Below are 24,814 nucleotides of genomic sequence, written 5' to 3' on the forward strand. Positions count from 1 at the left end.
GACGGAGGAAGCTCCTCCCTTGCTCCAGAGTTGACGGAGAAAGCTCCTCCCTCGCTCCAGCTGCTATTGGCTGCTGGGGCTGTCCTTCAGTCAAGAAAGAAGCCCTGACAGCCAGATCCCCCTCCTCTCTGCAGTCTTGCTGACTGCAGAGAGGGAGCTCTCTGTTACATCCAAATTCGGGTAGGTGAGCTGGGGGAGATGGAACCATGGGTCTATTGGACCCAGGGTTCTGTGTTACATGCGAATGCAGCCACTATGACAGCTTTGCCTTAAGAGATCATTAGCCAATCCTTCCTGCACTGGGTGGATTAGCCAGATCAGTTATCATTGTGGTACAGGAATCCTAAGTGAGCATGATCCTGAGCACAATTCTGATTCCCTTTCTATGTGTCCATAATCTGAGATCTTTAAGTAAAGCTCGTGCAAGCAATAAATTGGATTAGTTTAACTAAGTGGTTAAAGACTGTTGTATTGAGGACCACCATTGTGGTTTGTTTATTCTTTACAGATTTTGTTTTTAGCCTACTTTCTGCATGGAAAGTATCCTTATAAGATTGTATTGCTGTCTGTGTGTCTGTCCCTGTGTTAGTGTGTCCCCTAGCAACTTCGCACAGCCTGCACCGATATGCATCAATTTTGGTACAGAGGCTGTGCTACATAGGAACATCAGAACAGCATGGTTTGTGATGACATCATGTACCCCGATCCTAGATGGCAGCTGCATGGAAATCAGATGGATTAGTACTTTCCCGAACTGCTTGTTTTAATATAGGACCATATGGAAGAAGGTTCTATAGGACTCATATTATAGCTGACTACATTTTTCCTTGGCAGCCCTTCAGCAGTGCTGGACATTCATGCAGGGGAACAGCTTGTACTGCTGAAGAGGCAAGCCACATTCTCAATTAGGTTGCTTCTTCATTATGTGCTGAAAACTTACGAAGAAATCTCGGGCTCATCTGCATTGTCCTGTATGATTTTTGTGGTGTTCTCAGGAACAATCTGAAGGTTGGATAAAGGCCACTGAGGATCAGGATTGTGCCAAGATCATGCCATTGCACTGCAGTGATCTAGTCACACTAGGATGAATGGTATTGCCCATTATTTTCTCTTTTGCCTCCCAGCTGGCCCCAAAGGCCAGACGCCTGCCCAGTTTAGGGAAGAACGGCATTGTGAAGGTCATTTCTTGGGCAAAATCAGCAGGCACTGAAAGTTCTATGCATCCCTCTCCCTTCTGGAGTGTCTCCCCTAGAGATGCCTCACATTTGCAGCACTGTAGGAATATAGGAAGCTTCCTTATCCCGAGTCAGAGCACTGGTCCATCTAGCTCAGTATTGTCTACCCAACCTGGCAGTGGCTTCTCCAAGGTCTATTTTATTTTATTTTATTTCTTAATTGTTCAATTTTTATACCGCCTTTCATAAAACATCTCAAGGTAGGTTATAAAAGTTAAAATACAATAAAGCTCCATAAAAATAACATTTAAAACTTTAAAATCGGTTCAACAGCAAAAACCATAAAACACCAAAAAAACACCAAACCAAACAAAAACCCCATACCCAACCATAAAAAAGACAAACAGAAGCAGGAAAGCTGAGAGAGCTGGCAGCCGCTAATGGGTGGAAGCCGGAACAAATAGAAAGGTCTTTCATCGTTGTTTTTAAAAAGCAGCCACAGATGTCACAGAGCAGACATTTGCTGGGAGATCAATCCAGAGCCTGGGGGGCAACAACAGAAAAGGCCCTGTCCCACATGCACAACAATTTTGCTTCTCTCAGTGTCAGCACATGCTGCAAAGGCCCCTCTAAGAACCTTGTTGGGTGGGCAGTTGGCTTAGGAGCAGGCGGTCCTTGGAGGTTTCAGGCAGGAGCCTATCTGGAGATGCTGCCAGGGAGGGGACTTGGAACCTTTTGCATACAAGCAGGCAGGTGCTCTTCCCAGAGCGGCCCCACCCCATGAGGGGAATCTCTTCCAGTGGAATGGAATCTTTATGTCGGTCATTGCCCAGACAAAAATATACTATATACGTAGTAAATTTATGGGAGGAGACCGTGAAATCCACCAGGCTTGCAGGCGAGCACGGTTGCTCTCAAGCGCGTAACCCGCTTACGGAGCCCTCCCCTAAGCCCAGATTAGCAGGGTGAGTGCTCTGCTAATCTGGGCTCTATGATCGTGTGTTGCCGCAGCGTGGCTCCACGTCACGGCAACACATGAGGAGACCCCCACCAGGAGGCTAAAAGCAGCCTCCCGGGCTCGGGGGTCTCTCTAGCATGCCCCACACACTTGTATGGGGCATCCTGGAACTTCCGGGGCCCATGCGGCCCCTGTTCCCTGCAGCCCCTGCCAGCTCTGTGATGTAGCTGGCAGTCGTGTGGGTGACCGATCCGGCTGCCCAAGGCTTCAGCCTGCCCACTAACCCTCTCGGGGTGGGTCTCACTAATTGCGAGACTCACCTCGTGGTCTCCCATTCAAATGCAAACCAGGGTGAACCCTGCTTAGCAAAGGGGGCAATTCATGTTTGCTACTGCAAGACCATCTTGGTCGACACAGATGTGGGAACACAAGTGTACGAAGTGGGGATGTCATCCCACCTGCAGAGAGAGCTCCGTAACTTCTGGGCCTTTTTATCTGGAACCAATTGCTCATTTTTGCTGTCATTATCCAAGGCGATAGCACCAAAGTTGCGACGGCAAAAGAGACGGATCCGTCTCCCGTTTTGCTGCATTGTGTCAAAGCGGCTCCAAAAGCCAGCTGTCAGTCTTACACATCATTAAGAAGCACGTTCCCGATGGGGAAGGAGCATGGATAGCATCTTCTTCTCTTTTTTTGCTGTGCATCGCTGAGATGGTGACTATTCCCTCTACAGAGTCTATTTCCGGAACACCATGTCTTTGAATGATGCACAGGTGACTTGCCAGGCCTGGAAGAATATATTTGAAGGGGAAAGTGGTGGGGAGGTCAAATCAAGAGGATGCTTAATGATCGGGGAAACCTGGAAAAGTCATGGAAGTGCAGTCTATTATATGTAACACTAGTTCAACAGGGAACATATCAAAATGGGAGGACGGATAGGGTGCCGCAAATATCCCCCATGTTCCACTCTCAAAGCAAACACAGTGCATTTGCTGTTGCAGGTAATACACTCCCCAACATTTCTCAGACAAAAATAAAATAAAATACAGGCACAATTGTATAATCACTCAATTCTGCCTCCTAGGATCCATATCCAAGTCCTTCCCTGTAATTTAATAGGGATGTGCAAAGAGGTTTGAAGTCAAACAGGTTCGACATTGAACCAGTTTGGTCCGACAGTTTGGAGTTAAACCAAACCACCCCCTGTTTGTTCCGACCTTGGACCGAACCCCACCCCCACCATTTGTGGGGGTTGCAAGTCATTTTTATAACAATAAAAATTTAGTACTTATCCTCTGCAGCGGGCTTCTCCAAGGCCACGGGGTGGGTCTGCAGAGGTTCCCCTCCTCCAGCTAGCCTTCCTCATCCCAAAATGGTGATGAATCACCCAGTTCTGGCATTCTTTGGTCTTTTCCGGGACTTTCTCCCCCTCGCGGCCACCATTTTGGAGGCCGCTGTGCATGCACAATGGGCCCCTGCATGGCCAGGTCATGTCCCAGTCCTTCCTGGAGATCCTACCAGGGATTAAATCCACGAACTTCTGCATGCATAGCAAATGCTTTTCCACCCATCTCCAAACCCACTCTCCCCAAACTGTGGTCATAATATGCTACTTACAACAAACAAACAAGAAAGACATGGAAAACCAAACAATGAAAAGCAATGTCTATTTTCGTTCTCAGATGAGGCATGGAAACTGAACATTCTGGCTTTGATTTAATGCTAGGAATCATTCTGTAGCAAAAGAAAGTGTTTTCACTCACAAAAATGCCCCCAAAACTCCGCATGTACATTTCCCAGAGGGGAAAAAAAGAGAATAATTAATAATGTCAATTTAGAAATCTCATCGAATGTACCAAATTGTTATTGTGGTTGCATTTTCCCCTCCTAAGAGGATTGCAGCAATTAAACCAGAAGAGATTATCAAACTTTGTCTAGGGCTGATAAAATCCTGCTACAAATTAAAATGCATGTAAAAGCTAATCCAACAGAAACTGAACCAAAAAATAAATAAATATTAAGCTAATGTATTTGCAGTGTTTATATGTTTCTTTGTCCTTCATGTAGGAGAATAATGATGATAAATAATACCATCAAACTGAACACTTTGAAGTGATGCACATTGGTTGAGTACAACACTTTTTCAAACAGTCTGTTTTACCCCTGGCAGCTGTCTCAAGAAGTAATTCCTGGGTTTACCTTCAGGCAGCTGAAAAGCAAAGTCAAAGCCATGGCTAAGGGCAAGTTAGAATCTACTCTTGCATTCTGTTCCTTGGGAAAGGCAATGCTTTAGGAACCAAGAATGATAATTGTAAGCTCTTCCTTCCTCATCATTCTGCCTGAGGTCACCTCTTCTCATCCAGTGGAATGAAAATGCTGCTGCTAAGCTCGTCTTGTTTTTCCATTCCTATGATGGTGGTATCATGCATCTGGTTGGCTGGATTGGTTGGGCCTTTGACGTGATTCATATGGGCTCCACCACCACCACCACCTCCTTTTCCTCCTCCTTCTCCTCCAGCACCTCCTCTCTTCCGCCACCTACTTCACCATCTCTTTTTCCATCCCCTTTCCCTCCTCCTGCACCGCCACCACCACTTCTTTCCTCCTTCTCCTACTCCTCCTGCACACCACCTTTTCCTCCTCCACCACCTCCACCACCAACTCTTTTTCCTCCTCCTCCTCCTCTTCCACCACCAACCCCACCACCTCCTTTTCCTTCACCTCTACCTCCCTCCTATTTCAATTGTTTTGCTTTTATGATTATATAAAAGAGTCCCAAAGCCACTCATGAACCTTTTCATGAATCTGGTGCATCGCCTCTCTTGGTTTTTCAAGGGCACATGGACTGGGATCTGTCCTTTGACACAAGTTTGATTAGACTTTTGCCAGGTAGCCCCTGCAGTACCGCTCTAGACAGGGAACCTTGATAAATGATACATTTTATTGTGGTCTAAGACCAGCAACTTATGTTTTGATCCCCCTTATATCCTCCTTCCACTCTTATTTCTTGATGCATTCTGACAAAAAAATCTTGATCCACGGAACCACCTCTCTCTTCATCAAGACACATCCTGCAGACACTTCTCTTTACCATTTTCCATCAAAGTAGAATTTTGCAGCTTGTCCAAAGCATGGAGTACTTTATATTCCTCTTCTCTGCAGGAGCATGTGTCTCTCTTCAAATGCTTTCGCATCTCATTGGGGCCCTTCAGATCTCTCGTGCAAGCCAACCAGAGGCATTTCTTGATTATGTAGGTTGCTGAGTTCTCTTGCTCTGTGTCTGTCGCCAAATTGCTCTGAGTGCCAACTTCACAACATGAATAATTTACGGAATGGTTCTTGCTGGTGCAGGTACATAATGACCACTTATTCTATGTGCTTTACACATGTTGAGTTGTTCATACAATCATGCTCTTGTCAATGCTACTTAGGATTAGAAACACTCTGAAGCGTGTGTGTGTGTGGTCTGTGCAAAGTTGAATTGGTAAAATTGGACATGGTCCAATTCAAACCTGAACTTGCACAGTGAAGTTTGGATCAGACTTTTCCAACCCCCTTTGCGGGGGTGTGTGTGGATTGGGGGCTTTCCACAGTCCCGAGCAGTGGAGAGAGTCTGGTTTTTGTTTTGTTTTTTTAAGTGATTGTGGCCAGGGCAGAAAAATATCTCCTGCCCACTGTCTGCTCACCAGCCAGCCTGTGTGAATCACCCCACTTTTAAAACAGTTTTGTCAAGTTTTTTGCACATTGTGACTCACAAGCAGCCAATTTCTGGGTACCTCCTCCGATTCACTGGTGTTACATCACTCTCCCGTGGATTATCTTGACGTTACATCACTTCCCCTGAGACTCTCTTTTCTTCTGGGTTCACAGTGAGTACCTGTGGTTACTTTAGATTCTGCCCCCCAGATTTGTCTGACTCTAACCCCAACCCCAATCCCAACCCAGACCCAACCCTGACATTTGGAAGGGTCTAAAGCATCCTGAACCAACATTTGCAGGGTCGGATCAGATTGGGCCAGACCCGATCCCAGCTTCTATGTTTATGCACCAGTCCAATATATTTAGGCATGACCAGCATAATGGTGGACTTGCTGATTATCAGTGAGAGCAGAGTATCCTGGGCAACCATGGGGCATTTCCCTTGCCCATTCGGTATTTTGAGTTCAATACCATGCATTTTGTTGAATAAACCATATTTTGAGCTAGGGGCAGTTAAAATTTGTTTCTATTGCTTCCTTATGCTGCTCACACCGTTCAAGCTCTTTCCTCTATCCTTTCCTCCCTTGCCCCTCCTACAGACCAATAATTTTTAAATCACAAGTTGGCAACTCTAGGCATGCACAGAGAGCCTCATGTCACATAGGAATGCTGTGCTCAATCAGGAACCTTCAAACTGAAGTCCAGCCACTAGAAATGTCATTCTTCCCAAACATGTTTTCCCCTTCCTTGTACATTCTTCTGATGTTTTCTATCCCAGCAGAAAAACCCTCTGTTCATCTTCACATTTCTCTGTAGGTAGAATCCAGTGGCATCTGTAGTGGTGCATCAACATAGTTGGATTGGGGCCCATTTGCAAAGGGGTTTATAGCTCTGTTCCCTTTTAATAAGGCATCAAAGGGGCTTAGACAAATTCATGGAGGTCTATCAAGGGCTACTAGTCTTGATGGCTATCAGCTACCTCCAGGCTCAGAGGCAGGATGCTTCTGAATCCCAGTTGCAGGGGAGCAACAGCAGGAGAGGGGGCAGGCCTTCATCTCTTGCCTGTGGGCTTCCTAGACACATCTGGTGGGCCACTGTGTGAAACAGGATCCTGGACTAGATGGGCCTTGGGCCTGATCCAGCAGGGCTGTTCTTGTGTCCTTATGATTGATGGATGAGACATAGATCTAAATGGGAGAAATGAAAGAGCATGAATGCAAAGACAGAAAGAAATTAATACCGACAGGACTAAGCGGTGTATGCCTCTGCTTACATTCTATCTAAACCCATTTCCCATCAGCATGTATACAATGGCTTTGTTTATTTGTTTATTGGGCAAACAGGATAGATCCCTTTAGTCTTGGCTGCTCTGTGCTGCAGGGTTTCTGGCACACTCTCTCGCTTCAATAAAGAAAGTACCCATTTGTCTGCAGTTTACTATAAGGAGGCTTTAATGCATATGAAAAGCGTGCGGAATCAATGTCGTTGATTCACCACTACATTGCATACTTGTTAAATTTGCACTTTCAGGAGTAAACCTGCCAGAAAAGAAAAGGAAAGAAAGAAAGAAAAGGGGAAAAAAAATAAACCAAACACCCAACCCTTTAGCCCTCTTTGGTAAATAGGGCACATAGCGTGAGTGTTTATGGTAATTACTCCTTTATGCCAGCGACTGAAAGAATGCCATTAACAGGGAAAGGTTTCCCACAGCCTGCTCTTTTGATATGCTTTGTGTGTCCGCACAATTGCGACAACACAACATCCTACAGCAATTGTGGCGGAGAAACATTAACTTTGCGAGGCACTTATCTTAACTGATCCCATTGTGCTCTGATATTGCAGCGGATGGGATCCAATATATTAGGCAGACCACCTGCTGGGATATAAACAATACTGACAATTTCCCCCCATTTTACATCCTTTTAACCCTAGGGTTGGCAGATGCCTCTTATTTTTCAAGGGACATCCATCATTTTAAAGGGCGGTTTCTTACTCCCAGGCTTCCTTGCCCTGCAAAATAACAGAGACTGCTTTTTTTTTTTCATATTGGGTACCAGTGTGGGATATTGAACAGAGCAGGGGTAGATGACCTTGGCTCTCCAGCTCAACAGCAGCTGGGGATCCAAGGTTGATGCCTATCCCTGGGATAGAGACTTCAACTGAGCTGACCTGGGTTCAAAGCTCTGTTTTGCCATGCAACTAACTGGGTAGCCTTGGGAAATCTCTCTCTCTCTCCCTCCCTCTCTCTCAAGCTCAAGCTCAAGCTCAAGCTCAAGCTCAAGCTCCTCAGGCTCAAGCTCTAACTACATATTATGCAGAATTTATATGATGCATTTCTCGGGTGGCCTGAGATGGAGTGAAAGGAGGGTGTCTGGGCAAATGATGCTGAACTCTTTCCCTTCCAGGCGTTTTTCAACAAATTGCCCTCTTTAAGCTGCCTTTTCACTTTTGGGGAAAAGATACAAGGGCCTTGTATGTTTTCCACTGTGCGTGAAAAGATGCTTCAAAATGTGTGTGTGTGTGTGTGTGTGTGTGTGTGTGAGCACACACACACACACACATTTTTACTGTCTGGTCTCAGGTGGCAAAAATGGGGAAAGCATTACTTATTGTGCACTGCCCAGAGCCATTGGATGGGGTGGTATAACTCTTGTATTTAATCAATAAATTATAATAAATCATGACTTTGGTTGTGGGGAGTAGAACTAGAGCTCATAGCTGGTAGGCTCTTCCTGGTGGCAGCCCCCTTTATATCTCTTTGAAGCCTCTGAGAACAAACCCATGAGACATGTTGACGTAGCATTGCTCTGATGGGAACATGGTGGCAGGAGTGGGGGAGCAGCAGTAATCTCCTGGCTACCAGGGGGAGCTCCACCACCACAAAACAGGCAGCAGTAAGAAATGGGAAGCTGGACACCTCAGCCAACCCGCCCCACCCATCCTATCCCTGGTGTTGAGGGCAGGGTGGGTGAAGAGATACAAGCCAACTTAAGGAATATTTGATTTTTAAAACCCTAAATGGTGGAGAATGCCTAATACACCTGTCCCACTTTAAAAAGAAAACAAAGTAATTTGGATCTGCAAAATCCAGAGAGAAAATCCACCAAAGGTAATAATTTATTAAGCATCCCTACTTGGTTTAGCGATATGGACATATGAGTTTGTTGGTCCGTCTTGGCCAGTTCTGCTTCATTCTGATTCTTTAGGGCCTCAGGCAGAGAGGAGGCTTTTCCCAACTGTGCTCCCTGAGATCTTTTGAATGGGAAATGGCAGGCATTTAGGCAGGCATATATCAAATCAGGTGGGCTGGATATATAGGGAACATAGGAAGCTGCCATATACTGAGTCAGGCCACGGGTCCATCTAGCTCAGTATTGTCTTCACAGACTGGCAGCAGCTTCTCCAAGGTTGCAGGCAGGAATCTGTCTCAGCCCTATTTTGGCGATGCCAGGGAAGGAACTTGGAACCTAGATGCTCTTCCCAGAGCGGCTCCACCCCTTAAGGGACCCCTTAAGCTAAGCAGGGTCCACCCTGGTGGCATTTGAATGGGAGACTTGATGTGCGAGCACTGTAAGATATTCGCCTTCAGGGGATGGAGCCGCTCTGGGAAGAGCAGAAGATTCCAGGTTCCCTCCCTGGCAGCATCTCCAAGATAGGACTGAGAGAGATTCCTGCCTGCAACCTTGGCGAAGCTGCTGCCAGTCTGTGAAGACAACACTGAGCTAGATAGACCAATGGACTGAATCAGAATATGGCAGCTTCCTATGTTCCTATGAGCTGTGTTCCTGAGCGACACACACTCCCATGAATAATCTCAAGAGCACTTTGTCCTGCTAGCACTAAGCAAACTTCAACAAATCTTGTACATTATATAGTTAATATTTCAACGGGATGGCTTGATTTAATCAGTTTACTACCCCACTTTCTCAATTACAGTCAACAGACAACAATAAAGCAAAGACAAGAGTGTTCTCACCTGATTTGATTTCATAAATCAATATTCATCTAACATCTATTCCAACAGATGATTGGATCTTCAGTTCCAGCCAAAGGAATAAGCTTGTTTGGGACATGCCGTTCAAGGAATAACCTTTCTACTGGGCTAGAGTAATATTTTGAGGAGGGGGTGGTAGAGGAAATGACTCTAGCTGAGCTGCTCATTGATATAATTATTCGTCCATCACACTGGAGCAGGATGAATCAGATGCAGCTGTCCTCCCACTTGCAGCTGAGATACTAAAATCTGGCAACTCAAAGAAGCCATGACAGGTGGCAACATTTTTTTAAAAAGGTGGTGTATACTGTATGCAAATAAGTATATGTGATCTACATTGGAGGGTGGTGGACTTCAGATTTGCGTGATCAACATTCTTTCTTTTGTTTAATGTATACCTAAGGTCAACCAACTAAAGGTAAAGGTAAAGGTAAAGTGTGCCGTGAGGTCAATTTTGACTCCTGGTGCCCACAGAGCCCTGTGGTTTCTTTGGTAGAATGCAGGAGGAGTTGACCATTGCCTCCTCCCGCGCAATCTGAGATGATGCCTTTCAGCGTCTTCCTATATCTCTGCTGCCCGATATAGGTGTTTCCCATAGACTAGGAAACATACCAGTGGGGATTCGAACTGGCAAATTCTGGCTTGCTAGTCAAGTCATTTCCCCACTGCGCCATTAGGTGGCTATCAACCAACTAAAGCTAGGTGCAAAGTAGAGGTTGGGAATGGTGCCAGATGCAAAGTGGTAGCTCAAGGGTGAACTACAACTCCTATCTTTTCTGGCGATTGGCCCTTGTGGTTGGGGATGATGGGAGCTGTAGTCCAATAACATCTAGAGAGCCTCAGATTTGTTATCCCTCTGCAAATACAAGGCAATATCTGAGTTACTACAGGGACACTTCTTCATCATCATCATCATCATCATCATCATCATCATCATCTCCAGTACATTGAAGGTCCTAACATTCATTCATTCATTCATTCATTCATTCAATTTCTATACTGCCCTTCCAAAAATGGCTCAGGGCGGTTTACAGAGAGAAATAACAAACAAATATGTACATTACATATTTGAATGTTCAAAGACCTCTAAGGACATCCATCGTTCACTTTAAAGATTGGATATTCTCCACAAGAGAAGTTGCTTTTGCTAAGGGATACCTTACATTGTGTTACATTAAGGACAGCAAAATGTTACATTAAGGACAGCAAAATGTCTTGTTCAAGCTCCGTTATTGCATTCTAAGGCTAGAAAAAAAAATGCTATAGGTATCTGTGGACTTTCCTAGGGATTTTGATATTTCCCTGGTGTGATGATTGTTGTAACAGTTTGTAATGCTTTTTAATGTTCAATGTCTCAAGCTCTTCTTGTTTTATGGTGGGTTTTGTATAAAGCACGTTTCTGTCTATGATTCAAAACTGCTTGGGCCTCACTGACTGACTGACTGACTGACATGAAACACTAAGACCAAAACACAAAAGATAGAAACATACCATTTTTGCAGGTGGGTTGATTGATTTATTGATTGATTGATTAAGTGCCATCAAGTCAGTGTCGACTCTTAGCGACCACATAGATAGATTATCTCCAGGATGGGTCACAGACTACCAAAAAAGAAAAGAAAAATCCCAAACCCCAATGTCCCCAAATCCTTATCCAGACTACCAGAAGAGTCCAAAATCCCAGAAAAATCTATTCCTTTCCTGGAAAAATCTGGAAAAACTCTCCCAATGGAAACCATGGCGAATGAGACCTCATCGAGATAGGAAAAGACTAGAGCCACAGAGAGATAAGGTGCCCATCTTCTTGCAATTTGCAAGCCCTTTTTAATATTACAATGAATGGACTTGACTTGACATTATTATTAAAAAATATTATTCTAACTGGAAACCCCAACATTGGCCAGCGTCTAGGGCTGTCAATGGACAGTCAACAGGTTTCCCCAATGTCCCTAGAAAAAGGGCAGCTCCAGAGGGTGGGCATGGGTGGGCATTTCACAAAAATGGCTTGCTCCCACCATCCATCCCCATTTCTGTTTCAGGAAAAGCACCTGCCTTGCCCAAATTCAATCCCCGGGCTGGGAAAAGACTCCTCTCCGAAACCCAGGAGTGCCAATCAGCAAAATAAGAATGAGCAAAAGTCTGACTCAATATAAGGCAGTTTTGCTCTCCACTAAAGAGAGTGTGTGCATTCATGCACCAGCCAAACTTACCCCGAAGTCCCTTCGAGATTTTTGGACCCACTCCACACACAAACCAGGCTTTGTGATGTGAATTCTAGCTTATCTCAACATATGTCTGGGGTTTAAAAATGCTGGTTTTAAGCTACTTTTTCTGAAAATGCAAATGCAAATGGGAGAGGCACTGACGCAGAATCATGAGCATGATAGGAGGCATGCTCTCTTCAGAAATGCAGATCTATTTCTGCAGGGAACTCCCACCACCACCCATTGGTTAGAAGGAAAACACGAAACATGCCATGTGGACTTGTTTCAAAAGACAACCGAGAGCAGAGGGGAGGGGCTGCTTCCCTCAATGCCACGAGTGTACTTCAAAGTGGCTTTGCTCAACTTTTACCCTGAAGCCTGAAGCCAAGTCCGAATAACTCCCAGGTAGGACCATAGACTGGAATCAGAGCAGCAGCCGATGAAAAAATGCCAACCTCGCATGCCAAAAATACCCCTTCTGTCACAGACAAACACGGCAACCCCATGACACAGCCTAGATCACATCCATAAAAGCCCCTGTGTTTTGTGTGACATCGAAGCAAGGGTTCTTTGCTTGTCAGCTGGTGTCGCGCATGCCTGGCTATTAAAGGACGCAGCGGAAGAGAGGCTTTCGGCCCGTCTGCCACTGTGTTCCCTTCCCGAGCGGCTGGGTGATGGGCAGGTGGCACCGTCGGTACTTTCAGCTGTCCGAGCCAAGAGAGTTCAAAAGCCCCTGTGCTTGGTGGGCGAGAGCCCTTGTTTTATTGATGAGGCTTCTTTCAATGGTGCCTGTGGCTATCATCATCCGGCCCATTGCTATGCAAGGTGGATGGGAGTGTTATCGCTGCCAATTTGCATGTGAGGCGACCCAGCTGAGCCTCAGGCAGCAGAAAGGCGATCCAAGTTATTGTTTATATTTCTGAGCGCTCAAGATGAGAGAGGAGGCAATTGCGGAGTGCATGTATGGCCACCTCTTCACACATAGGCTTAACAACCAGCTTAAAACGGGGCTGTCAAGCTGGCTGACATCCAGGTGGACACGACACTAGTGAAACTACGGTGCGCTCGCCGGTTGTTGATCACATTTATGGATGCTTTCCTAAGGTAAATGATTTCTCACAAGTAGGGCTGTCTGCTAGGCAGACCTTGCTGGGTCTGTCCACCGGGCCTGTCTACTAGGCAGTTCTTGGGGGGGAGGGGCACATCAACAGTGCCAGAATACAGCACGGCCCATTATTCTTTCTCCCCTCTCGTTCTGCGCCCCTGAAAGGGTGCAGACCATTCTTACAGCAAGACTTTCCCCTGCTCCTTGAAGGGCCTGCATGCTTTCACACCCCCAGATACACAGTGGTCCTCCACACAATCCAAAGCTATGTTCTACTAGGCTTTGGGATCTGTGTGTGCTCCCAATTTCTGGCAGTGTGGAAGCAAGGTAGGAGGAAAATCTGGATGAGCAACCCCAGGTTAAAGCTGGGGCTTGCACTTCTTGGCTGCGGCGTGTGTGTGTACAAGAGATGGAGCGCCTTTGAGCATCTGCTGAGTCACATGACCTCTTTGCTCGAGTGCATGCTCTTTCTTCATGGCACCAGTGCAGAGTCAGGGGATAGGACTCAGTGACTCAGTGGAAGAGCATCTGCGTTGCATGCAGAAGATCCCAGGTTCATTCCCTGGCAGCAGCTCCAGGTAGGGCTGGGAGAAACTCCTGACCGTTACCTTGGAGAGCTGCTGCCAGTCAGTGTAGACAAGATTGAGCTAGGTGGACCAAGGATCAGACTCAGTATAAGGCAGCTTCCTATGCTCCTGTATTAGTCTGGATGTCAGCCACAGTGAGTAGAAAGACGCATGTGTGTTGTGTACCCCATTGTGTTTTAACTTTCTCTCTTACGGGCAATTGGTCATAATACATCCTTGGGTAGCCTGACGTCTTTATGCTACTGTCTGTCTCTTTGAGGACAAGTGTTCATAATATATTCAAAGTTATACTTGGAGCCCAGAGGAAATAGACGCTCCCGTGTCTTAAAGCTGCTGACCCCATATCTGAATTCCTCAAGTTGCATGAAAATTCGTGCTTCTCATTTTCACCATATTCTGAATAGAAAGAATGGGCAGTTTCATAGCTAGGCTTGCAGTGATAGTCCTAGCTGATGCAACAAGTACAAATGCCTCTTTATGACTTTTTTATTATTAGTTTTGAAAACTGTCAACCTATCGCTCCTTAATCTTCTTTTCTCTAATCCAATTTATGCAGCCTTTTTCTTCCAGACCTATTATTATCTTCGTTGCCATCCTTGGAACCCTTTGAAACTTGTCAATACCCTTCTGGGACTGTGGTGCCCAGGACAAAGCAGAGCCCATGAAGGGCTAATTTTAAAAAAATCCATATTCCAATATTACTTAGCACTGTTGCCACTCTTTTAAGTTTTCAAAGGGCTTCATGTGTATTCTCTTCTTGCCAACCTCACAACAACCCTGCAAGGTCAGTAGGATTGCTCCCATATTGCAGTAGAAGCTGAAAGGGAGTAGCTTGCCTAAGATCACAGAAGGTCCATTCACAATGAGTGTACAATGTACACAGGTATGGTAATTCACACGTTATGCTGAATAAAGGGTACAGAAGTACACTTCCTTTCTGCATTTGAAGGGCCTATTTCCTGGTTCACTTTTAAAATGAACCCTGTTATAGTCATTCACACAAACACATGTATGGGTGTGATTGATTGATTGATTGATTGATTAAGTGCCGTTGTCAAGTCGGTGTCAATGCCTAGCAACCACATAGACAGATTCTCTCCAGGATGATCTGTCTTCAACTTGGCCTTTAAGGGCTCTCAGTGGTACATTCATTGCTATCGTAATCGAATCAATTCACCTTGCTGCTGGTCGTCCTCTTCTTCTCTTTCCTTCAACCTTCCCCAGCATTATGGACTTCTCAAGGGAGCTGGGTCTTCACATAATGTGTCCAAAGTATGCTAGTTTGAGCCTGGTCATTTGTGCCTCAAGTGAAAATTCTGGATGGATTTCTTCTATGATCCATTTGTTTGTTTTCCTGGCTGTCCATGGTATCCTCAAAAGTCTTCTCCAGCACCCAAGCGTCAATGCTTTTTCTATCTTGCTTCGTCAAAGTCCAACTTTCGCATCCATAGAGTGTCACTGGGAAAACCATTGTCCGAACGATTCTAATCCTTGTAAGTATAGACATGTCACAGCATCTAAATCTTCTTTCCAAGGCCTTCATTGCAACCCTACCAAGTGCTAGTGTACTGACCTCTATACACTTATACAGCATAATGTCTGAATCAGGCTCTAGATGTGGCAGAGATGAGATTTGTACTAGGGAAGTCCTCCCTGCAGTTCTATGAAGGGTGTGAAAAATAAATTTGCATCACGGTAACATCATCCAGGCTGTAGGTAAAGAACTACTGGTAGCTTCTGGGCTTATATAAAGTAGCTCTCAGGCATTTAGGCTCGCTTCTCCCTGCCTTTGGACTGACTAGCTGAGTGGAGGTTCATGGCTGCAACATTCAAATCTCTTTCTTTGGCTGCTCAGGGTTGTTTTTCTCTTCTCTCCCATTACTCTCCATCCAGTTTCTCCCCCCAGCAAAGCAGTCTCTCTTGTTCACCACCCGCAGCAGAAACCTTCTAGAATTCCAGGGTGTTGGTGTCAAAATCTCTTATTCTGTCAATGTCAATGTTTGTACAGGTGGCCATTTTGCATCTGGCTCCGCCTCCCCAAGCTGCCATTTTGTGGTGGTAGCTCCTAAGGCTCTTGGAATTCTTAAGTGTGTTGTATTCTGCCTAGTAATCTTTTGTGTTTTGCTGTTGAGAAGTTTGTCCCAGTGAGGATCCTGTAGAGAGTGTGGGGAGAAAGGGAAAGGGAGGGGAAAAGGAGAAGGAGAAAGTGGAGTTGTTTCTGAATAAAATCTTAGTTCAATCTACATGAGTCATCTAATGGCGCAGCAGGGGAATGACTTGACTAGCAAGCCAGAGGTTGCTGGTTCGAATTCCTGCTGGTATGTTTCCCAGACTATGGGAAACACCTATATCGGGCAGCAGCAATATAGGAAGATGCTGAAAGGCATCATCTCATACTGTGCGGGAGGAGGCAATGGCAAACCTCTCCTGTATTCTACCAAAGACAACCATAGGGCTCTGTGGTTGCCAGGAGTCGACACCAACTCGACAGCACAACTTTACCTTTTAAATCTACATAATAAGATTACATTGTGTTTATGAGGGAAGCAGCTATAAAACAAAGTGTTTGCACCCCCGGTCTAGGAAGAAGTGTTTGTTCCATAAACAGGAAGTGGAAAGGGACAGACAGAAGGGATGCTAATCAGGCAGGTGAGAAGGTAGCCCAGGCGGGTCAAGTATTGGAGGCAGGGTGAGGAATCAGGAAGGTGGTAGGTTGGGATGAGTAGACAGAACCCAATTAAAGGGTAGATAGAAGAGATAGAATAGGGGAAGAGATAGAAGAAGCCCACGATGAAAGGGCTCACATGGAGGTCAGAGATAGGAGCGAAGTATTTGCAGGAAGTAGGGAAGAGAAACAAAGGAAGTCAGGGAGCTCAGATATGATGGGTAGGGAAGCCATGCAAGTCCAGAGGGAAGGGAGATTTTCACATTGGTTCAGAAGGAGCCGCCAACATTTCAGCTCCTGATCTCTAGTAGCCGATGAATCACAACTGGCCTCTGTGCTTTGAACAACCCCCACCTGATTTAGGAGAAATGCATTTCAGGAGCTCTGCTGTACTGATCCCACTTCTGAGCATTATCCAGCCACAGTTTCATATAACACATTTTAATGGTTTCTTTGCCCCAGCTGTCTTAATGGCTGTTGCCCACATCAGCACCATGCACAGCACCAAGGGAGATGCGACCCCTTCCTGACCTATCCCTCAGAGGAGATGAGAGGGATCTAGTTTTGCCCATAAAGCCAATCTCTCTCACCTAATAGTGCACAATTTGCAGCCGTCATAAGAGAGAGAGAGAGAGAGAGAGAGAGAGAGAGAGAGATGCCCCCGCTGTATTTATTGCCAGTTGTATAATTCTGAACTCTGAGGTTTCAGGCCTACACACCTCCATCCCATTCTGCTGATCGGCTAGCAGAAGCCAATATTTCACAGCAAACTACCAATAAATGGATTTTTAAAAAAAACAAAAAACCACACAAAATACTGATAAAAGCTCAAGGAACCTCTTCGTATGCAGAGAATTATGTGTCATTGGCCCATATAATATTAGAGTCCGAAGATAAACATTTGAAACTGTCCACCGGAGTCTCGTTGGGATTTTTTTGTTTATATGTAAGGGGCTCTGAAATCTTTATGGGTTAATGCACGGAGCCGTGTCTGTGGCCACCCTGCGCACCCAGCTGCCATTCTCCGCCAGCCGAAGCCGCTGGGATGACATCTTCCTTACCGTCCATAAAAATGACATACAGCAGACACCACAGTTATTCAACAAACAATTTCCAAAGAACACTTTTACTACAGTGTATAAAGCAGATCTAGGACTCCCCTTTCTGAGATGTCAGGTTTTTATGCAGCATTCACAATACACCCATAGATCCTTTGCAGGAAAAGAATGCCGCTTGCAGAAGACAGAGAGAATGCCATTTTTTTGTCCCCAGAAGGCAAGGAATACAGAATGCGGGAAGCAATACCACCCCCCAAACAATTAATGACGTTTATGGAAAACAATTAAAACGGTTCTGTTCATGCACAGATCAGGTTTTACACAGAAGAGATCTACACTACCTAGATCTATTCAGACATGAGGAACAGAGGAAGCTGCCCTACCCCAAGTCAGACCCTTGGTCCATCTAGCTCAGTATTGTCTTCACAGACTGGCAGCGGCTTCTCCAAGGTTTCAGGCAGGAGTCTCTCTCAGCCCTATCTTGGAGATGCTGCCAGGGAGGGAACCTGGGACCTTCTGCATCCAAAGCAGGTGCTCTGTCGCTGAGTAACAGCTCCACCCCTGAAACGTATAAGTACTGTGGATTGTATTCTATGCAGTGTTCCCTCTAACAGGGATTCCCAGATGTTGTTGACTACAACTCCCAGAATCCCCAAGCAAAAGCCATTGCAGTTGGGGATTCTGGGAGTTGTAGTCAACAACATCTGGGAATCCCTGTTAGAGGGGACACTGATCCTAAGAACTTCTTTGCATAGAAATATGGGGAGCTGCCTTATACCAAGGCTGGCCATTGGTCCACGTTCTTCTTTGTTGTTGTTCCTTACGTCCTCCAACATTTCCTTCCTATCCAACCTCACCACCCGCGCCACCACATGGGGACCATTTCCCTTGGTCCTCATGGACCCTTCCATCCTTGGTTCCTTCTCTCTCTTCCTCCTTTCTCTCTGCTTCTTCCATCTTCCCTTCCACTGGGTCTTGTCTACTCCACCCTACCTACTGACTTACACAGGAACATAGGAATCTGCCATATTCCAAGACAGACTGTTGGTCCAGCTAGTTCAGCATTGTCTACTCTGATTGGTAGCAGCACTCCAGGGCTTCCGGAAGGACTCTTTCCCAGCCCTCCCTGGAGATGCTGCCAGGGTCTGAAGCTGTGGCCTTCTGCATGCAAAGCAGATGCTTTACCTCTCAGCTATGGCCCCATTCCATAATTTCAACACACATAAATCTGTGTACAATTCACACATGCACATATTTGCATGCATGTGCAGTTATAGTAGCACGTTGTGTTCAATGCATGTACAGCAGTTTGCTTCCTATCTTATGCATTTCAGGGAGCCTGTACTCCGGTTCATTTTTTAAATGAATGCAAGTACAGTCACTCACACACTGAGAGGGTGGTGGTGGTGGTAATGGCACCCTCACATCCTTCCAGCACATGATGTATTGTCCAAACCCGTTATTGTGGTTATTGGATGGACTCCTTTCAGTGCCCCGATGACATTTGGAAGATGCTATTCTTTTCTGGTCAATTTATAGGGGGGTTGCTAGAGCACCTGCTTGCAGGCAGAAGGTCCCAGATTCAGATCCTTGGAGCGTCTCCAGGTAGGGCTGAGAAGGCTCCTACTTGAAGCCTTGGAGAACTGCTGCCAGTCAGGGCAGACAATACTAAGCTCGATGGACTAATGATCTGACTCAGAATAATGCAGCTTCCTATGGTTCTATAGGTTTATAATTTGGCCTGCTCTTAACAATTTGCATAATGAAGCTCAGGTCTTGGTTAATGGCATCCCTGAAAATGGGAGAGTCTCACCCATTGAGAGGATGGGACCCTATCAATTCAGTCCCATTCTCCGCCAGGTTGTGTCTGATATTAAGAGTGTGAAATTGGAGAGAGACTTTCTAATGTCTGCAGTCCCTTGGCCACCGTGCTTTTTAATTTTCGACGGAGCAGGGCTTCAGAGACAGCAGCCATGTATTAAGATCAAGGGACATCATCGCTATTCAGACGCAGGCCCTCCAGCAATGAGGAAATGAATGTAAAAAAATTTCCAACGATGCACTGACCAAGCGCATTAAATCCTCCCCTACCTGGGACAAACAACAGTGTCTGGGTGATTGTTCTGCATTGGGCAATTTGCATCTCATTCTTGAAAGGGGGAAAAATATACAAAGCAGCCGCAATAGGCAGTCACGGATGGCAATTGTCAGTTTGGAAGAAGGAGATGCGATGACTGATGCCTACTGATGTTAAATGCGGACTGCTTGCAGAATATATAGCCAGGAAGCAGAGGTAAACGGATTTATGCGGAAATTTCATTGCTTTTAAAGGATCCATTGGTGTGTACACAACTTCCTTTTAGCAGCACGCCAGTCAGCGATAAATTCCGATTAGAAATGTAGGCCTCAGGAGCTGTGCCTGCTACGCAAAGGGCTGTAAAATACCCCCAGAACATTATATTTCATTTGTTGCTTTGATTTCCTGCACTTTTCCTGTGAGACGTCGGAAGGTCCACTAAATAATACAAACTGATAGATACATTGAACATAGGCACCCTCCAGTATGCACCATGACCTGGATGGCCACATGGCTAATGTGCATCTTTTTAAGGTCCAGGCAGACAGTTTCCCCCAGTAGTCCCCTCAGAACAATGCTATGTAATGATGTGGCATAAACCTCATGGGACATGGAAAATACGAATGGCAACCACCAGCCACCAAAATGGCAGCTACTCCAGCAGCATCGCCACAAAGGTGATGATTCAGTTTCCATTTTGCATCTGAAATTGCTCACCAGAGACTGTTCAGCTCAGCTCTGGCAGTTTTAGGTGTGTCCCTATTTTCGTCTGCGAAAAGATGGCGGGAATGAAGGACACAAATGTTTTAACTGTTTTATACTGTTTTTATAGTTTTGATTTTAACTGTTAATTGATTTTAATAGTTTTTATTTTGATGTAAACCACTCTGAGCCTTTTTTGGAAGGGTGGTATATAAATCGAATAAACAAATAGATAAATGAATGAATGAATGAATGAAATGCTGGGCTCTGTTAGATGGCCCAAAGGGAAAAGAATTAGAGAAGCTGACAGAGCTGGTCGGAAACTAACTTTGCAACTCTGTCATAATAAAGTAAACATAAATCTCCTCCTCCTCCACTCCTTCTCCTTCTCCTTCTCCTTCTCCTTCTCCTCCTCCTTTCCTGCCACCTATATAGATCTCCTGGGGAGATCCAGTTGTGGTTACCACCAGATTGTTTGGTGGAGATCCCAAACCACACCTTATCTAGGGTTGCCCCAGCAGACACCCAAATTCACCCAAACCGCGATTCCATGAACTGGTTTGTCCCAGTTCAGCCTAACAACAATCTGGTTTGGGAGTCCGAGAGCTGCGGTGGTGCTCCCCTCAGCAATCTGTGTGTGGCGGTGGCACTCACCTGGCCTCTGTGCATGTATGATGCAACCAGGGCGGACCCTGCTTAGCTAAGGGGACAAGTTATGCTTGCTACCACAAATAATTAGGGTAAAATTCCAGTCATTTTTGTACAGAAGAAGGGGTTAGGGTTTGGGTAAGCATAACAATGAACATTTTTAAAAACTCTCTCTATGGAGTAATCTTTGAAGAACATTCTTGACAATTTTCATTGCCATTCCTCTAAAAGCACTGATGGCATTTTATAGTTGTTTTTGTATTTTTTTACAACTTTAAAAAGCTTTTAAAACACCATTGTAAATTTCGCCACTGCAGGCCCGATATTTAGGACAAGACCAGCATGAGAAGACACTGATCAATCAATCAATCTTTAATACAGTCATAGACCAACATAAAGTATAAGGTGTGATTACATATGGTAAAGGTATGTAAGCATAATAAAAATAAGTGCACATAAAAAGTACACGAAAAGCATAAGTGAACAGTGGCGCTCTTTGGACCAGACTTCCGGGTGGAGGTCCAGTCTCCTGAAGGCCTGGGGGGGGGCCTCCAAATGCTGGCCTGGGGGCCTCCAAATGCTGAGCAGAATTCTAATTCAAGTGGCAGGATTGTCTATGCGAAGTGTGGTCTCTCTCCCTGCAAGCCACTGGGGAATATCTTATTCAGAAACTCTTCTAAAAATACATACAAACAAAAAACTTTCCAGCTTTCCCTGAGTACATTCTGGTGTAAAAAAATAGTGCGTTGCAGCTTATCTGGTGGCAGCGGGGATATGGGGCCTCAAAAGGCCTTTAGGTCCAGGCTCCAAAATTACCCAGGTGCACCTCTGTAAGGGCATAAAAAGCCTAACAAGGCATAAGAGGATATGACACTGAAATAATTACAATATGTTCCATCTCTAGGCATGCAGGCCTTGTCAAAGATCACAGTGAGCATCCATCCCCCCAAGATGGTACCGATCCCCCCAAATGGCTCTCGTACTAGCTCCAGTAGGATTGTGGCAAGCCACTGGAATGCTGGAATATCTCTACATTCCAGAACATTGCACATGCACCCTAAATTGGGGGCAGGGGGTGGATAACAAATGGAAAAAGAAAATTATAGCAGTTAAAAATACATACTTGCACATTTTCACACTTCTCCTAGAATAAGAGCAGGAAGCATTGACCTGGAGTTGATTGTCATAAAAACAGTGCTATGTAGAAGCAAAAACTTGGAAGAAAAAATGGTGGTCAGCTAACAGGAATGCTATGCTTGCTGCCATCACTACCAAGACCTCAAAATAGGTGGTGGTGACTTGTAAAACTGGAAACTTGTCAGCTAGGGGCAGTTCAGGAAACCTTCCCCTCAATCCTGCAGAGTGTACAACTGTGTTCCAGCTAAACATTGTTTTCAAGGTTTTTCAAAAGCTTTTGGCTTAGTTCTCATCAGAATTAGCCCTCTCGGAGAACATAGCTTCAGCCAATAACTAGAGAGTAGCTGACTTCCAAGGCACGCCTTGGCCCTGGAGGACAGCCAGTTCCCCCCTATTTATAGCCCACTATTTAAGCTCACATCATCTTTCCCCATCTGGCAGATGCTCCATTTGTCTGGGCCAAAACGTCCTGACCTGTGATGCTGTTGCTTTCATCGGTGGGGCAAGAGTTGTAAAAAGACATTCTAGCAGCATACTGTAGTTCCTTTTGGTTGGGCTGTATCTGCTGGATTCTGGAATACACACTGGGACAGATGGGAAGATGACTTTGCCCTACCATTTCCCTGGATCAGTTTTTCATGGAGGGGCGCAAGATTGTATTTGTTCTCTACACCCACATAGCACACTAGCCCTAACCATAGCACATTGATTGGGAAATGCTGTTGAAGAAGAGGACCTCCCATGGATAGATGTTTTCTAGTATATCTCTCTCTCTCCCTCCCTCCCTCTCAGCTAACAGGTAGATGCTTTGTTGGCCAGCTAAAGTAGGTGTTCTGACCTGATCTCCTGCAAGACCTGAAGAGGCAAGCCCAAGCCATTTTGCAGGACCTTGGAGAGCTCCGAAGGAGCCAATTTATCCAATGGAGCCCTTTTCTGTCTCTTGGTCAGGCTCGCTCCCTCCCTCAGGCTCCACCCCTCTATTGCAGAGTATGGATCTTTAAAGGGGCAGCTCCTGGGTCTGGAGCCAAGCTCTTGGCTGTCTCTCTCATTCCGGCTTTGTCTGACGCATTCTTTGTGGTGGTGAGCAGACACTGAAGGGTGAGAGGTTTCTGTGGCTCCTGAGGGAGCATTTCTGGGCCGACCTAGAGGCTTCAAGCAGCCTGCCAGTCCACCTGAAGGAGCAGTGGTATATATGTTCACAGTTGCAATTAATATTAGGGTTGAAACTAACATTTGTGAAATTCAAAGTGAATTCCAGGGTTCATAATCAGATGAAACATCTGAAGATGCTGAAGGGAAGCCACATGCACTTCTATAAGACAAGTGAAATCTCTCAACAAGGGGGTCGCACATCCCTAATTGATATCATCAGCCTGAAACTGACTGCAATAAAATCCACAAACCGGGTGGCAGTGAGTGGACGTTTCCTTGCTTCTGTCAGTCCAGTTCAGGCTGAAAACTGTTCACCTCATGTGAACTACTTATAGACTGACTTTGTTTTAAAATGATCTACGGTTCAAAGGAAGGAAAAAATGCATTGCGGCTGTCACATTGGAGGAAAGAAGCAAACGTGGGTGCTGATTCTGTTGGCAGGCTGGGGAGCAAGGTATGCCCAGTGAGCAGAAGCAGGCAGGGTTACAGTCTTCTTCCTACTGCATCTAGGATTTCACATGGGGCCGATGGCAATGGAATTATCCTAAGGACCAGGAGCGGCCGGTGTTGGCACTGCCGGGGGCATGGGGTGGTGTGAGGCACCTTTAAGCTCAAATTAATAGGTGCTTACCTCCGCTCCAAATGTAGCCGCAAACTACTCCGAGCAGCAGTGCACTACCCAGCTCCCTCTGTGACAGTGGATCAGCTCTGCCACTCACCTGGCAATTGGTGGGGGGTGGGCTCCGCGGAAGCCAGGCGATTGGCAAAGCCGATCCAACACTGCAGGGAGAGTCGGGCAGTGCATGGCTGCTCAGAGCAGTTTGCAGCTGCAGCCAGAGTGGAGGTAAGCTGGACGTCATTTGACCCCGCCCTATGAACCTATAGCTGCTTATCCACTCCATATTCCAGTTTTAAAACATCACTTTTGAAAAGCCTGGGGTGAGGAAGAATTGGAGGGAGATCTATTGCTATATCATCATCATCATCATCATCATCATCATCATCACCATCACCATCACCATCACCATCACCATCATCATGCTGATAGACATTGTGTTTCGTTGTTGGCATTTGATTTCTTCTGTTGTTCTTCTTTCTAGCAGGGGTAGCATGTGGCTCTCCAGATGTTGCTGAACTACAACTCTCATCATCCTCAGATGTAATGTTGTGACTGGGGGTGATGGGAATTGTAGTTCAGCAACATCTGGTGAGACACACACTGTCTACTCTGGAAACAATAAAACAAGAACAGAATAAAGAGAAGAGCTGGCATGGGAGGAGAGCTGATCTTGTGGTAGCAAGGACACACAGATTTCTGGGAGGCAGTTCCAGCAAGGAAGAAAGGGTCCCAGGGTCAGTCCCTATTAATATCTCCAGGTAGGGTGTAGACAATATTGAGCTAGATGGTATCTCCTAAGATATATCAGGAGAGGAGAGCTGGTCTTGTGGTAGCAAGCATTAATTGTCACCTTTGCTAAGCAGGGTCTGCCCTGGTTTGCATTTGAATGTGTGAGCACTGGAAGGCGCCGCTCTGGGAAGAGCACCTGAATGCTTGCATGCAGAAGGTTCTAAGTTCCCTCCCTGGCAGCATCTCCAAGATAGGGCTGAGAGAGATTCCTGCCTGCAACCTTGGAGAAGCCACTGCCAGTCTGT

The sequence above is a fragment of the Hemicordylus capensis genome, chromosome 9 (genome assembly GCF_027244095.1).
Source record: "Hemicordylus capensis ecotype Gifberg chromosome 9, rHemCap1.1.pri, whole genome shotgun sequence".
Classification (NCBI taxonomy): Eukaryota; Metazoa; Chordata; class Lepidosauria; order Squamata; family Cordylidae; genus Hemicordylus; species Hemicordylus capensis.